This window comes from Lampris incognitus, chromosome 12 (assembly GCF_029633865.1).
Source record: "Lampris incognitus isolate fLamInc1 chromosome 12, fLamInc1.hap2, whole genome shotgun sequence".
Classification (NCBI taxonomy): domain Eukaryota; kingdom Metazoa; phylum Chordata; class Actinopteri; order Lampriformes; family Lampridae; genus Lampris; species Lampris incognitus.
In genome coordinates, this window is record NC_079222.1 from 46244978 (window position 1) to 46261706 (window position 16729).

Genomic DNA, 16729 nt, shown 5'->3' on the forward strand with positions numbered 1-16729 from the left:
CATCCTCTTATAAATCAGTTTGACTGCTCTTCGTCCGATAATAAATCAGGTTGACTGCTCTTCGTCCGCTTATATAACAGTTTGACTGCTCTTCATCCTTTTATAAATCAGTTTGACTGCTCTTCGTCCGATTATAAATCAGTTTGACTGCTCTTCGTCTGCTTATAAAACAGTTTGACTGCTCTTCATCCTTTTATAAAGCAGTTTGACTGCTCTTCATCCTCTTATAAATCAGTTTGACTGCTCTTCATCCTCTTATAAAACAGTTTGACTGCTCTTCAACCTCTTGTAAAACAGGTTGACTGCTCTTCATCCTCTTGTAAACCAGTCTGACTGCTCTACATCCTCGTGTAAAACAGTTTGACTGCGCTTCATCCTCCTATAGAACAGTTTGGCTGCTCTTCGTCCGATTATTGACTGCTCTTCGTCCGTTTATAAATCAGTTTGACTGCTCTTCATCCGATTATAATTCAGTTTGACTGCTCTTCGTCCTCCTATATAACAGTTTGACTGCTCTTCGTCCGATTATTGACTGCTGTTCATGCGATTATAAATCAGTTTGACTGCTCTTCATCCTTTTATAAAGCAGTTTGACTGCTCTTCATCCTCTTTTAAATCAGTTTGACTGCTCTTCATCCTCTTATAAATCAGTTTGACTGCTCTTCGTCCTCTTATAAAACAGTTTGACTGCTCTTCATCGTTTTATAAAGCAGTTTGACTGCGCTTCATCCTCCTATAGAACAGTTTGACTGCTCTTCATCCTCTTATAAAGCAGTTTGACTGCTCTTCATCCTCTTTTAAATCACTTTGACTGCTCTTCATCCTCTTATAAATCAGTTTGACTGCTCTTCGTCCTCTTATAAAGCAGATTGACTGCTCTTCATCCTCATATAAACCAGTTTGACTGCGCTTCATCCTCCTATAGAACAGTTTGACTGCTCTTCATCCTCTTATAAAGCAGTTTGACTGCTCTTCATCCTCTTGTAAATCAGTTTGACTGCTCTTCGTCCGATTATAAATCAGTTTGACTGCGGTTCATCCGCTTATAAAACAGTTTGACTGCTCTTCATCCTTTTATAAATCAGTTTGACTGTTCTTCGTCCGATTATAAATCAGTTTGACTGCTCTTCGTCTGCTTATAAAACAGTTTGACTGCTCTTCATCCTTTTATAAATCAGTTTGACTGTTCTTCGTCCGATTATAAATCAGTTTGACTGCTCTTCGTCTGCTTATAAAACAGTTTGACTGCTCTTCATCCTCATATAAACCAGTTTGACTGCGCTTCATCCTCCTATAGAACAGTTTGACTGCTCTTCATCCTCTTATAAAGCAGTTTGACTGCTCTTCATCCTCTTGTAAATCAGTTTGACTGCTCTTCGTCCGATTATAAATCAGTTTGACTGCGGTTCATCCGCTTATAAAACAGATTGACTGCTCTTCATCCTTTTATAAATCAGTTTGACTGTTCTTCGTCCGATTATAAATCAGTTTGACTGCTCTTCGTCTGCTTATAAAACAGTTTGACTGCTCTTCATCCTTTTATAAAGCAGTTTGACTGCTCTTCATCCTCTTATAAATCAGTTTGACTGCTCTTCATCCTCTTAAAAATCAATTTGACTGCTCTTCATCCTCTTATAAAACCGTTTGACTGCTCTTCGTCCGATTATAAATCAGTTTGACTGCTCTTCATTCTCTTATAAATCAATTTGACTGCTCTTCATCCTCTTATAAAACCGTTTGACTGCTCTTCATCGTCTTATAAATCAATTTGACTGCTCTTCATCCTCTTATAAAACCGTTTGACTGCTCTTCGTCCGATTATAAATCAGTTTGACTGCTCTTCGTCCGATTATAAATCAGTTTGACTGCTGTTCGTCCGCTTATAAAACAGTTTGACTGCTCTTCGTCCTCTTATAAAACAGTTTGACTGCTCTTCATCGTTTTATAAAGCAGTTTGACTGCTCTTCATCCTCCTATAGAACAGTTTGACTGCTCTTCATCCTCTTATAAAGCAGTTTGACTGCTCTTCATCCTCTTATAAATCAGTTTGACTGCTCTTCGTCCGATAATAAATCAGGTTGACTGCTCTTCGTCCGCTTATATAACAGTTTGACTGCTCTTCATCCTTTTATAAATCAGTTTGACTGCTCTTCGTCCGATTATAAATCAGTTTGACTGCTCTTCGTCTGCTTATAAAACAGTTTGACTGCTCTTCATCCTTTTATAAAGCAGTTTGACTGCTCTTCATCCTCTTATAAATCAGTTTGACTGCTCTTCATCCTCTTATAAAACAGTTTGACTGCTCTTCAACCTCTTGTAAAACAGGTTGACTGCTCTTCATCCTCTTGTAAACCAGTCTGACTGCTCTACATCCTCGTGTAAAACAGTTTGACTGCGCTTCATCCTCCTATAGAACAGTTTGGCTGCTCTTCGTCCGATTATTGACTGCTCTTCGTCCGTTTATAAATCAGTTTGACTGCTCTTCATCCGATTATAATTCAGTTTGACTGCTCTTCGTCCTCCTATATAACAGTTTGACTGCTCTTCGTCCGATTATTGACTGCTGTTCATTCGATTATAAATCAGTTTGACTGCTCTTCATCCTTTTATAAAGCAGTTTGACTGCTCTTCATCCTCTTTTAAATCAGTTTGACTGCTCTTCATCCTCTTATAAATCAGTTTGACTGCTCTTCGTCCTCTTATAAAACAGTTTGACTGCTCTTCATCGTTTTATAAAGCAGTTTGACTGCGCTTCATCCTCCTATAGAACAGTTTGACTGCTCTTCATCCTCTTATAAAGCAGTTTGACTGCTCTTCATCCTCTTTTAAATCACTTTGACTGCTCTTCATCCTCTTATAAATCAGTTTGACTCTCTTCGTCCTCTTATAAAGCAGATTGACTGCTCTTCATCCTCATATAAACCAGTTTGACTGCGCTTCATCCTCCTATAGAACAGTTTGACTGCTCTTCATCCTCTTATAAAGCAGTTTGACTGCTCTTCATCCTCTTGTAAATCAGTTTGACTGCTCTTCGTCCGATTATAAATCAGTTTGACTGCGGTTCATCCGCTTATAAAACAGTTTGACTGCTCTTCATCCTTTTATAAATCAGTTTGACTGCTCTTCGTCCGATTATAAATCAGTTTGACTGCTCTTCGTCTGCTTATAAAAGAGTTTGACTGCTCTTCATCCTTTTATAAAGCAGTTTGACTGCTCTTCATCCTCTTATAAATCAGTTTGACTGCTCTTCATCCTCTTAAAAATCAATTTGACTGCTCTTCATCCTCTTATAAAACCGTTTGACTGCTCTTCGTCCGATTATAAATCAGTTTGACTGCTCTTCGTCCGATTATAAATCAGTTTGACTGCTCTTCATTCTCTTATAAATCAATTTGACTGCTCTTCATCCTCTTATAAAACCGTTTGACTGCTCTTCATCCTCTTATAAATCAATTTGACTGCTCTTCATCCTCTTATAAAACCGTTTGACTGCTCTTCGTCCGATTATAAATCAGTTTGACTGCTCTTCGTCCGATTATAAATCAGTTTGACTGCTGTTCGTCCGCTTATAAAACAGTTTGACTGCTCTTCGTCCTCTTATAAAACAGTTTGACTGCTCTTCATCGTTTTATAAAGCAGTTTGACTGCTCTTCATCCTCCTATAGAACAGTTTGACTGCTCTTCATCCTCTTATAAAGCAGTTTGACTGCTCTTCATCCTCTTATAAATCAGTTTGACTGCTCTTCGTCCGATAATAAATCAGGTTGACTGCTCTTCGTCCGCTTATATAACAGTTTGACTGCTCTTCATCCTTTTATAAATCAGTTTGACTGCTCTTCGTCCGATTATAAATCAGTTTGACTGCTCTTCGTCTGCTTATAAAACAGTTTGACTGCTCTTCATCCTTTTATAAAGCAGTTTGACTGCTCTTCATCCTCTTATAAATCAGTTTGACTGCTCTTCATCCTCTTATAAAACAGTTTGACTGCTCTTCAACCTCTTGTAAAACAGGTTGACTGCTCTTCATCCTCTTGTAAACTAGTCTGACTGCTCTACATCCTCGTGTAAAACAGTTTGACTGCGCTTCATCCTCCTATAGAACAGTTTGGCTGCTCTTCGTCCGATTATTGACTGCTCTTCGTCCGTTTATAAATCAGTTTGACTGCTCTTCATCCGATTATAATTCAGTTTGACTGCTCTTCGTCCTCCTATATAACAGTTTGACTGCTCTTCGTCCGATTATTGACTGCTGTTCATCCGATTATAAATCAGTTTGACTGCTCTTCATCCTTTTATAAAGCAGTTTGACTGCTCTTCATCCTCTTTTAAATCAGTTTGACTGCTCTTCATCCTCTTTTAAATCAGTTTGACTGCTCTTCATCCTCTTATAAATCAGTTTGACTGCTCTTCGTCCTCTTATAAAACAGTTTGACTGCTCTTCATCGTTTTATAAAACAGTTTGACTGCGCTTCATCCTCCTATATAACAGTTTGACTGCTCTTCATCCTTTTATAAATCAGTTTGACTGCTCTTCGTCCGATTATAAATCAGTTTGACTGCTCTTCTTCTGCTTATAAAACAGTTTTACTGCTCTTCATCCTTTTATAAAGCAGTTTGACTGCTCTTCATCCTCTTATAAATCAGTTTGACTGCTCTTCATCCTCTTATAAATCAATTTGACTGCTCTTCATCCTCATATAAACCAGTTTGACTGCGCTTCATCCTCCTATAGAACAGTTTGACTGCTCTTCATCCTCTTATAAAGCAGTTTGACTGCTCTTCATCCTCTTATAAATCAGTTTGACTGCTCTTCGTCCTATTATAAATCAGTTTGATTGCGGTTCATCCGCTTATAAAACAGTTTGACTGCTCTTCATCCTTTTATAAATCAGTTTGACTGCTCTTCGTCCTCTTATAAAGCAGATTGACTGCTCTTCATCCTCATATAAACCAGTTTGACTGCGCTTCATCCTCCTATAGAACAGTTTGACTGCTCTTCATCCTCTTATAAAGCAGTTTGACTGCTCTTCATCCTCTTGTAAATCAGTTTGACTGCTCTTCGTCCGATTATAAATCAGTTTGACTGCGGTTCATCCGCTTATAAAACAGTTTGACTGCTCTTCATCCTTTTATAAATCAGTTTGACTGCTCTTCGTCCGATTATAAATCAGTTTGACTGCTCTTCGTCTGCTTATAAAACAGTTTGACTGCTCTTCATCCTTTTATAAAGCAGTTTGACTGCTCTTCATCCTCTTATAAATCAGTTTGACTGCTCTTCATCCTCTTAAAAATCAATTTGACTGCTCTTCATCCTCTTATAAAACCGTTTGACTGCTCTTCGTCCGATTATAAATCAGTTTGACTGCTCTTCGTCCGATTATAAATCAGTTTGACTGCTCTTCATTCTCTTATAAATCAATTTGACTGCTCTTCATCCTCTTATAAAACCGTTTGACTGCTCTTCATCGTCTTATAAATCAATTTGACTGCTCTTCATCCTCTTATAAAACCGTTTGACTGCTCTTCGTCCGATTATAAATCAGTTTGACTGCTCTTCGTCGGATTATAAATCAGTTTGACTGCTGTTCGTCCGCTTATAAAACAGTTTGACTGCTCTTCGTCCTCTTATAAAACAGTTTGACTGCTCTTCATCGTTTTATAAAGCAGTTTGACTGCTCTTCATCCTCCTATAGAACAGTTTGACTGCTCTTCATCCTCTTATAAAGCAGTTTGACTGCTCTTCATCCTCTTATAAATCAGTTTGACTGCTCTTCGTCCGATAATAAATCAGGTTGACTGCTCTTCGTCCGCTTATATAACAGTTTGACTGCTCTTCATCCTTTTATAAATCAGTTTGACTGCTCTTCGTCCGATTATAAATCAGTTTGACTGCTCTTCGTCTGCTTATAAAACAGTTTGACTGCTCTTCATCCTTTTATAAAGCAGTTTGACTGCTCTTCATCCTCTTATAAATCAGTTTGACTGCTCTTCATCCTCTTATAAAACAGTTTGACTGCTCTTCAACCTCTTGTAAAACAGGTTGACTGCTCTTCATCCTCTTGTAAACCAGTCTGACTGCTCTACATCCTCGTGTAAAACAGTTTGACTGCGCTTCATCCTCCTATAGAACAGTTTGGCTGCTCTTCGTCCGATTATTGACTGCTCATCGTCCGTTTATAAATCAGTTTGACTGCTCTTCATCCGATTATAATTCAGTTTGACTGCTCTTCGTCCTCCTATATAACAGTTTGACTGCTCTTCGTCCGATTATTGACTGCTGTTCATCCGATTATAAATCAGTTTGACTGCTCTTCATCCTTTTATAAAGCAGTTTGACTGCTCTTCATCCTCTTTTAAATCAGTTTGACTGCTCTTCATCCTCTTATAAATCAGTTTGACTGCTCTTCGTCCTCTTATAAAACAGTTTGACTGCTCTTCATCGTTTTATAAAGCAGTTTGACTGCGCTTCATCCTCCTATAGAACAGTTTGACTGCTCTTCATCCTCTTATAAAGCAGTTTGACTGCTCTTCATCCTCTTTTAAATCACTTTGACTGCTCTTCATCCTCTTATAAATCAGTTTGACTGCTCTTCGTCCTCTTATAAAGCAGATTGACTGCTCTTCATCCTCATATAAACCAGTTTGACTGCGCTTCATCCTCCTATAGAACAGTTTGACTGCTCTTCATCCTCTTATAAAGCAGTTTGACTGCTCTTCATCCTCTTGTAAATCAGTTTGACTGCTCTTCGTCCGATTATAAATCAGTTTGACTGCGGTTCATCCGCTTATAAAACAGTTTGACTGCTCTTCATCCTTTTATAAATCAGTTTGACTGTTCTTCGTCCGATTATAAATCAGTTTGACTGCTCTTCGTCTGCTTATAAAACAGTTTGACTGCTCTTCATCCTTTTATAAAGCAGTTTGACTGCTCTTCATCCTCTTATAAATCAGTTTGACTGCTCTTCATCCTCTTAAAAATCAATTTGACTGCTCTTCATCCTCTTATAAAACCGTTTGACTGCTCTTCGTCCGATTATAAATCAGTTTGACTGCTCTTCGTCCGATTATAAATCAGTTTGACTGCTCTTCATTCTCTTATAAATCAATTTGACTGCTCTTCATCCTCTTATAGATCAATTTGACTGCTCTTCATCCTCTTATAAAACCGTTTGACTGCTCTTCGTCCGATTATAAATCAGTTTGACTGCTCTTCGTCCGATTATAAATCAGTTTGACTGCTGTTCGTCCGCTTATAAAACAGTTTGACTGCTCTTCGTCCTCTTATAAAACAGTTTGACTGCTCTTCATCGTTTTATAAAGCAGTTTGACTGCTCTTCATCCTCCTATAGAACAGTTTGACTGCTCTTCATCCTCTTATAAAGCAGTTTGACTGCTCTTCATCCTCTTATAAATCAGTTTGACTGCTCTTCGTCCGATAATAAATCAGGTTGACTGCTCTTCGTCCGCTTATATAGCAGTTTGACTGCTCTTCATCCTTTTATAAATCAGTTTGACTGCTCTTCGTCCGATTATAAATCAGTTTGACTGCTCTTCGTCTGCTTATAAAACAGTTTGACTGCTCTTCATCCTTTTATAAAGCAGTTTGACTGCTCTTCATCCTCTTATAAATCAGTTTGACTGCTCTTCATCCTCTTATAAAACAGTTTGACTGCTCTTCAACCTCTTGTAAAACAGGTTGACTGCTCTTCGTCCGATTATAAATCAGTTTGACTGCTCTTCGTCCGATTATAAATCAGTTTGACTGCTCTTCATTCTCTTATAAATCAATTTGACTGCTCTTCATCCTCTTATAAAACCGTTTGACTGCTCTTCATCCTCTTATAAATCAATTTGACTGCTCTTCATCCTCTTATAAAACCGTTTGACTGCTCTTCGTCCGATTATAAATCAGTTTGACTGCTCTTCGTCCGATTATAAATCAGTTTGACTGCTGTTCGTCCGCTTATAAAACAGTTTGACTGCTCTTCGTCCTCTTATAAAACAGTTTGACTGCTCTTCATCGTTTTATAAAGCAGTTTGACTGCTCTTCATCCTCCTATAGAACAGTTTGACTGCTCTTCATCCTCTTATAAAGCAGTTTGACTGCTCTTCATCCTCTTATAAATCAGTTTGACTGCTCTTCGTTTGATAATAAATCAGGTTGACTGCTCTTCGTCCGCTTATATAACAGTTTGACTGCTCTTCATCCTTTTATAAATCAGTTTGACTGCTCTTCGTCCGATTATAAATCAGTTTGACTGCTCTTCGTCTGCTTATAAAACAGTTTGACTGCTCTTCATCCTTTTATAAAGCAGTTTGACTGCTCTTCATCCTCTGATAAATCAGTTTGACTGCTCTTCATCCTCTTATAAAACAGTTTGACTGCTCTTCAACCTCTTGTAAAACAGGTTGACTGCTCTTCATCCTCTTGTAAACCAGTCTGACTGCTCTACATCCTCGTGTAAAACAGTTTGACTGCGCTTCATCCTCCTATAGAACAGTTTGGCTGCTCTTCATCCTTTTATAAATCAGTTTGACTGCTCTTCGTCCGATTATAAATCAGTTTGACTGCTCTTCTTCTGCTTATAAAACAGTTTTACTGCTCTTCATCCTTTTATAAAGCAGTTTGACTGCTCTTCATCCTCTTATAAATCAGTTTGACTGCTCTTCATCCTCTTATAAATCAATTTGACTGCTCTTCATCCTCATATAAACCAGTTTGACTGCGCTTCATCCTCCTATAGAACAGTTTGACTGCTCTTCATCCTCTTATAAAGCAGTTTGACTGCTCTTCATCCTCTTATAAATCAGTTTGACTGCTCTTCGTCCTATTATAAATCAGTTTGATTGCGGTTCATCCGCTTATAAAACAGTTTGACTGCTCTTCATCCTTTTATAAATCAGTTTGACTGCTCTTCGTCCTCTTATAAAGCAGATTGACTGCTCTTCATCCTCATATAAACCAGTTTGACTGCGCTTCATCCTCCTATAGAACAGTTTGACTGCTCTTCATCCTCTTATAAAGCAGTTTGACTGCTCTTCATCCTCTTGTAAATCAGTTTGACTGCTCTTCGTCCGATTATAAATCAGTTTGACTGCGGTTCATCCGCTTATAAAACAGTTTGACTGCTCTTCATCCTTTTATAAATCAGTTTGACTGCTCTTCGTCCGATTATAAATCAGTTTGACTGCTCTTCGTCTGCTTATAAAACAGTTTGACTGCTCTTCATCCTTTTATAAAGCAGTTTGACTGCTCTTCATCCTCTTATAAATCAGTTTGACTGCTCTTCATCCTCTTAAAAATCAATTTGACTGCTCTTCATCCTCTTATAAAACCGTTTGACTGCTCTTCGTCCGATTATAAATCAGTTTGACTGCTCTTCGTCCGATTATAAATCAGTTTGACTGCTCTTCATTCTCTTATAAATCAATTTGACTGCTCTTCATCCTCTTATAAAACCGTTTGACTGCTCTTCATCGTCTTATAAATCAATTTGACTGCTCTTCATCCTCTTATAAAACCGTTTGACTGCTCTTCGTCCGATTATAAATCAGTTTGACTGCTCTTCGTCCGATTATAAATCAGTTTGACTGCTGTTCGTCCGCTTATAAAACAGTTTGACTGCTCTTCGTCCTCTTATAAAACAGTTTGACTGCTCTTCATCGTTTTATAAAGCAGTTTGACTGCTCTTCATCCTCCTATAGAACAGTTTGACTGCTCTTCATCCTCTTATAAAGCAGTTTGACTGCTCTTCATCCTCATATAAATCAGTTTGACTGCTCTTCGTCCGATAATAAATCAGGTTGACTGCTCTTCGTCCGCTTATATAACAGTTTGACTGCTCTTCATCCTTTTATAAATCAGTTTGACTGCTCTTCGTCCGATTATAAATCAGTTTGACTGCTCTTCGTCTGCTTATAAAACAGTTTGACTGCTCTTCATCCTTTTATAAAGCAGTTTGACTGCTCTTCATCCTCTTATAAATCAGTTTGACTGCTCTTCATCCTCTTATAAAACAGTTTGACTGCTCTTCAACCTCTTGTAAAACAGGTTGACTGCTCTTCATCCTCTTGTAAACCAGTCTGACTGCTCTACATCCTCGTGTAAAACAGTTTGACTGCGCTTCATCCTCCTATAGAACAGTTTGGCTGCTCTTCGTCCGATTATTGACTGCTCTTCGTCCGTTTATAAATCAGTTTGACTGCTCTTCATCCGATTATAATTCAGTTTGACTGCTCTTCGTCCTCCTATATAACAGTTTGACTGCTCTTCGTCCGATTATTGACTGCTGTTCATCCGATTATAAATCAGTTTGACTGCTCTTCATCCTTTTATAAAGCAGTTTGACTGCTCTTCATCCTCTTTTAAATCAGTTTGACTGCTCTTCATCCTCTTATAAATCAGTTTGACTGCTCTTCGTCCTCTTATAAAACAGTTTGACTGCTCTTCATCGTTTTATAAAGCAGTTTGACTGCGCTTCATCCTCCTATAGAACAGTTTGACTGCTCTTCATCCTCTTATAAAGCAGTTTGACTGCTCTTCATCCTCTTTTAAATCACTTTGACTGCTCTTCATCCTCTTATAAATCAGTTTGACTGCTCTTCGTCCTCTTATAAAGCAGATTGACTGCTCTTCATCCTCATATAAACCAGTTTGACTGCGCTTCATCCTCCTATAGAACAGTTTGACTGCTCTTCATCCTCTTATAAAGCAGTTTGACTGCTCTTCATCCTCTTGTAAATCAGTTTGACTGCTCTTCGTCCGATTATAAATCAGTTTGACTGCGGTTCATCCGCTTATAAAACAGTTTGACTGCTCTTCATCCTTTTATAAATCAGTTTGACTGTTCTTCGTCCGATTATAAATCAGTTTGACTGCTCTTCGTCTGCTTATAAAACAGTTTGACTGCTCTTCATCCTTTTATAAAGCAGTTTGACTGCTCTTCATCCTCTTATAAATCAGTTTGACTGCTCTTCATCCTCTTAAAAATCAATTTGACTGCTCTTCATCCTCTTATAAAACCGTTTGACTGCTCTTCGTCCGATTATAAATCAGTTTGACTGCTCTTCGTCCGATTATAAATCAGTTTGACTGCTCTTCATTCTCTTATAAATCAATTTGACTGCTCTTCATCCTCTTATAAAACCGTTTGACTGCTCTTCATCCTCTTATAGATCAATTTGACTGCTCTTCATCCTCTTATAAAACCGTTTGACTGCTCTTCGTCCGATTATAAATCAGTTTGACTGCTCTTCGTCCGATTATAAATCAGTTTGACTGCTGTTCGTCCGCTTATAAAACAGTTTGACTGCTCTTCGTCCTCTTATAAAACAGTTTGACTGCTCTTCATCGTTTTATAAAGCAGTTTGACTGCTCTTCATCCTCCTATAGAACAGTTTGACTGCTCTTCATCCTCTTATAAAGCAGTTTGACTGCTCTTCATCCTCTTATAAATCAGTTTGACTGCTCTTCGTCCGATAATAAATCAGGTTGACTGCTCTTCGTCCGCTTATATAGCAGTTTGACTGCTCTTCATCCTTTTATAAATCAGTTTGACTGCTCTTCGTCCGATTATAAATCAGTTTGACTGCTCTTCGTCTGCTTATAAAACAGTTTGACTGCTCTTCATCCTTTTATAAAGCAGTTTGACTGCTCTTCATCCTCTTATAAATCAGTTTGACTGCTCTTCATCCTCTTATAAAACAGTTTGACTGCTCTTCAACCTCTTGTAAAACAGGTTGACTGCTCTTCGTCCGATTATAAATCAGTTTGACTGCTCTTCGTCCGATTATAAATCAGTTTGACTGCTCTTCATTCTCTTATAAATCAATTTGACTGCTCTTCATCCTCTTATAAAACCGTTTGACTGCTCTTCATCCTCTTATAAATCAATTTGACTGCTCTTCATCCTCTTATAAAACCGTTTGACTGCTCTTCGTCGGATTATAAATCAGTTTGACTGCTCTTCGTCCGATTATAAATCAGTTTGACTGCTGTTCGTCCGCTTATAAAACAGTTTGACTGCTCTTCGTCCTCTTATAAAACAGTTTGACTGCTCTTCATCGTTTTATAAAGCAGTTTGACTGCTCTTCATCCTCCTATAGAACAGTTTGACTGCTCTTCATCCTCTTATAAAGCAGTTTGACTGCTCTTCATCCTCTTATAAATCAGTTTGACTGCTCTTCGTCTGATAATAAATCAGGTTGACTGCTCTTCGTCCGCTTATATAACAGTTTGACTGCTCTTCATCCTTTTATAAATCAGTTTGACTGCTCTTCGTCCGATTATAAATCAGTTTGACTGCTCTTCGTCTGCTTATAAAACAGTTTGACTGCTCTTCATCCTTTTATAAAGCAGTTTGACTGCTCTTCATCCTCTGATAAATCAGTTTGACTGCTCTTCATCCTCTTATAAAACAGTTTGACTGCTCTTCAACCTCTTGTAAAACAGGTTGACTGCTCTTCATCCTCTTGTAAACCAGTCTGACTGCTCTACATCCTCGTGTAAAACAGTTTGACTGCGCTTCATCCTCCTATAGAACAGTTTGGCTGCTCTTCGTCCGATTATTGACTGCTCTTCGTCCGTTTATAAATCAGTTTGACTGCTCTTCATCCGATTATAATTCAGTTTGACTGCTCTTCGTCCTCCTATATAACAGTTTGACTGCTCTTCGTCCGATTATTGACTGCTGTTCATCCGATTATAAATCAGTTTGACTGCTCTTCATCCTTTTATAAAGCAGTTTGACTGCTCTTCATCCTCTTTTAAATCAGTTTGACTGCTCTTCATCCTCTTATAAAACAGTTTGACTGCTCTTCATCGTTTTATAAAACAGTTTGACTGCGCTTCATCCTCCTATATAACAGTTTGACTGCTCTTCATCCTTTTATAAATCAGTTTGACTGCTCTTCGTCCGATTATAAATCAGTTTGACTGCTCTTCTTCTGCTTATAAAACAGTTTGACTGCTCTTCATCCTTTTATAAAGCAGTTTGACTGCTCTTCATCCTCTTATAAATCAGTTTGACTGCTCTTCATCCTCTTATAAATCAATTTGACTGCTCTTCATCCTCATATAAACCAGTTTGACTGCGCTTCATCCTCCTATAGAACAGTTTGACTGCTCTTCATCCTCTTATAAAGCAGTTTGACTGCTCTTCATCCTCTTATAAATCAGTTTGACTGCTCTTCGTCCTATTATAAATCAGTTTGACTGCGGTTCATCCGCTTATAAAACAGTTTGACTGCTCTTCATCCTTTTATAAATCAGTTTGACTGCTCTTCGTCCTCTTATAAAGCAGATTGACTGCTCTTCATCCTCATATAAACCAGTTTGACTGCGCTTCATCCTCCTATAGAACAGTTTGACTGCTCTTCATCCTCTTATAAAGCAGTTTGACTGCTCTTCATCCTCTTGTAAATCAGTTTGACTGCTCTTCGTCCGATTATAAATCAGTTTGACTGCGGTTCATCCGCTTATAAAACAGTTTGACTGCTCTTCATCCTTTTATAAATCAGTTTGACTGGTCTTCGTCCGATTATAAATCAGTTTGACTGCTCTTCGTCTGCTTATAAAACAGTTTGACTGCTCTTCATCCTTTTATAAAGCAGTTTGACTGCTCTTCATCCTCTTATAAATCAGTTTGACTGCTCTTCATCCTCTTAAAAATCAATTTGACTGCTCTTCATCCTCTTATAAAACCGTTTGACTGCTCTTCGTCCGATTATAAATCAGTTTGACTGCTCTTCGTCCGATTATAAATCAGTTTGACTGCTCTTCATTCTCTTATAAATCAATTTGACTGCTCTTCATCCTCTTATAAAACCGTTTGACTGCTCTTCATCCTCTTATAAATCAATTTGACTGCTCTTCATCCTCTTATAAAACCGTTTGACTGCTCTTCGTCCGATTATAAATCAGTTTGACTGCTCTTCGTCCGATTATAAATCAGTTTGACTGCTGTTCGTCCGCTTATAAAACAGTTTGACTGCTCTTCGTCCTCTTATAAAACAGTTTGACTGCTCTTCATCGTTTTATAAAGCAGTTTGACTGCTCTTCATCCTCCTATAGAACAGTTTGACTGCTCTTCATCCTCTTATAAAGCAGTTTGACTGCTCTTCATCCTCTTATAAATCAGTTTGACTGCTCTTCGTCCGATAATAAATCAGGTTGACTGCTCTTCGTCCGCTTATATAACAGTTTGACTGCTCTTCATCCTTTTATAAATCAGTTTGACTGCTCTTCGTCCGATTATAAATCAGTTTGACTGCTCTTCGTCTGCTTATAAAACAGTTTGACTGCTCTTCATCCTTTTATAAAGCAGTTTGACTGCTCTTCATCCTCTTATAAATCAGTTTGACTGCTCTTCATCCTCTTATAAAACAGTTTGACTGCTCTTCAACCTCTTGTAAAACAGGTTGACTGCTCTTCATCCTCTTGTAAACCAGTCTGACTGCTCTACATCCTCGTGTAAAACAGTTTGACTGCGCTTCATCCTCCTATAGAACAGTTTGGCTGCTCTTCGTCCGATTATTGACTGCTCTTCGTCCGTTTATAAATCAGTTTGACTGCTCTTCATCCGATTATAATTCAGTTTGACTGCTCTTCGTCCTCCTATATAACGGTTTGACTGCTCTTCGTCCGATTATTGACTGCTGTTCATCCGATTATAAATCAGTTTGACTGCTCTTCATCCTTTTATAAAGCAGTTTGACTGCTCTTCATCCTCTTTTAAATCAGTTTGACTGCTCTTCATCCTCTTTTAAATCAGTTTGACTGCTCTTCATCCTCTTATAAATCAGTTTGACTGCTCTTCGTCCTCTTATAAAACAGTTTGACTGCTCTTCATCGTTTTATAAAACAGTTTGACTGCGCTTCATCCTCCTATATAACAGTTTGACTGCTCTTCATCCTTTTATAAATCAGTTTGACTGCTCTTCGTCCGATTATAAATCAGTTTGACTGCTCTTCTTCTGCTTATAAAACAGTTTTACTGCTCTTCATCCTTTTATAAAGCAGTTTGACTGCTCTTCATCCTCTTATAAATCAGTTTGACTGCTCTTCATCCTCTTATAAATCAATTTGACTGCTCTTCATCCTCATATAAACCAGTTTGACTGCGCTTCATCCTCCTATAGAACAGTTTGACTGCTCTTCATCCTCTTATAAAGCAGTTTGACTGCTCTTCATCCTCTTATAAATCAGTTTGACTGCTCTTCGTCCTATTATAAATCAGTTTGACTGCGGTTCATCCGCTTATAAAACAGTTTGACTGCTCTTCATCCTTTTATAAATCAGTTTGACTGCTCTTCGTCCTCTTATAAAGCAGATTGACTGCTCTTCATCCTCATATAAACTAGTTTGACTGCGCTTCATCCTCCTATAGAACAGTTTGACTGCTCTTCATCCTCTTATAAAGCAGTTTGACTGCTCTTCATCCTCTTGTAAATCAGTTTGACTGCTCTTCGTCCGATTATAAATCAGTTTGACTGCGGTTCATCCGCTTATAAAACAGTTTGACCACTCTTCATCCTTTTATAAATCAGTTTGACTGCTCTTCGTCCGATTATAAATCAGTTTGACTGCTCTTCGTCTGCTTATAAAACAGTTTGACTGCTCTTCATCCCTTTATAAAGCAGTTTGACTGCTCTTCATCCTCTTATAAATCAGTTTGACTGCTCTTCATCCTCTTAAAAATCAATTTGACTGCTCTTCATCCTCTTATAAAACCGTTTGACTGCTCTTCGTCCGATTATAAATCAATTTGACTGCTCTTCGTCCGATTATAAATCAGTTTGACTGCTCTTCATTCTCTTATAAATCAATTTGACTGCTCTTCATCCTCTTATAAAACCGTTTGACTGCTCTTCATCGTCTTATAAATCAATTTGACTGCTCTTCATCCTCTTATAAAACCGTTTGACTGCTCTTCGTCCGATTATAAATCAGTTTGACTGCTCTTCGTCTGATTATAAATCAGTTTGACTGCTGTTCGTCCGCTTATAAAACAGTTTGACTGCTCTTCGTCCTCTTATAAAACAGTTTGACTACTCTTCATCGTTTTATAAAGCAGTTTGACTGCTCTTCATCCTCCTATAGAACAGTTTGACTGCTCTTCATCCTCTTATAAAGCAGTTTGACTGCTCTTCATCCTCTTATAAATCAGTTTGACTGCTCTTCGTCCGATAATAAATCAGGTTGACTGCTCTTCGTCCGCTTATATAACAGTTTGACTGCTCTTCATCCTTTTATAAATCAGTTTGACTGCTCTTCGTCCGATTATAAATCAGTTTGACTGCTCTTCGTCTGCTTATAAAACAGTTTGACTGCTCTTCATTCTTTTATAAAGCAGTTTGACTGCTCTTCATCCTCTTATAAATCAGTTTGACTGCTCTTCATCCTCTTATAAAACAGTTTGACTGCTCTTCAACCTCTTGTAAAACAGGTTGACTGCTCTTCATCCTCTTGTAAACCAGTCTGACTGCTCTACATCCTCGTGTAAAACAGTTTGACTGCGCTTCATCCTCCTATAGAACAGTTTGGCTGCTCTTCGTCCGATTATTGACTGCTCTTCGTCCGTTTATAAATCAGTTTGACTGCTCTTCATCCGATTATAATTCAGTTTGACTGCTCTTCGTCCTCCTATATAACAGTTTGACTGCTCTTCGTCCGATTATTGACTGCTGTTCATCCGATTATAAATCAGTTTGACTGCTCTTCATCCTTTTA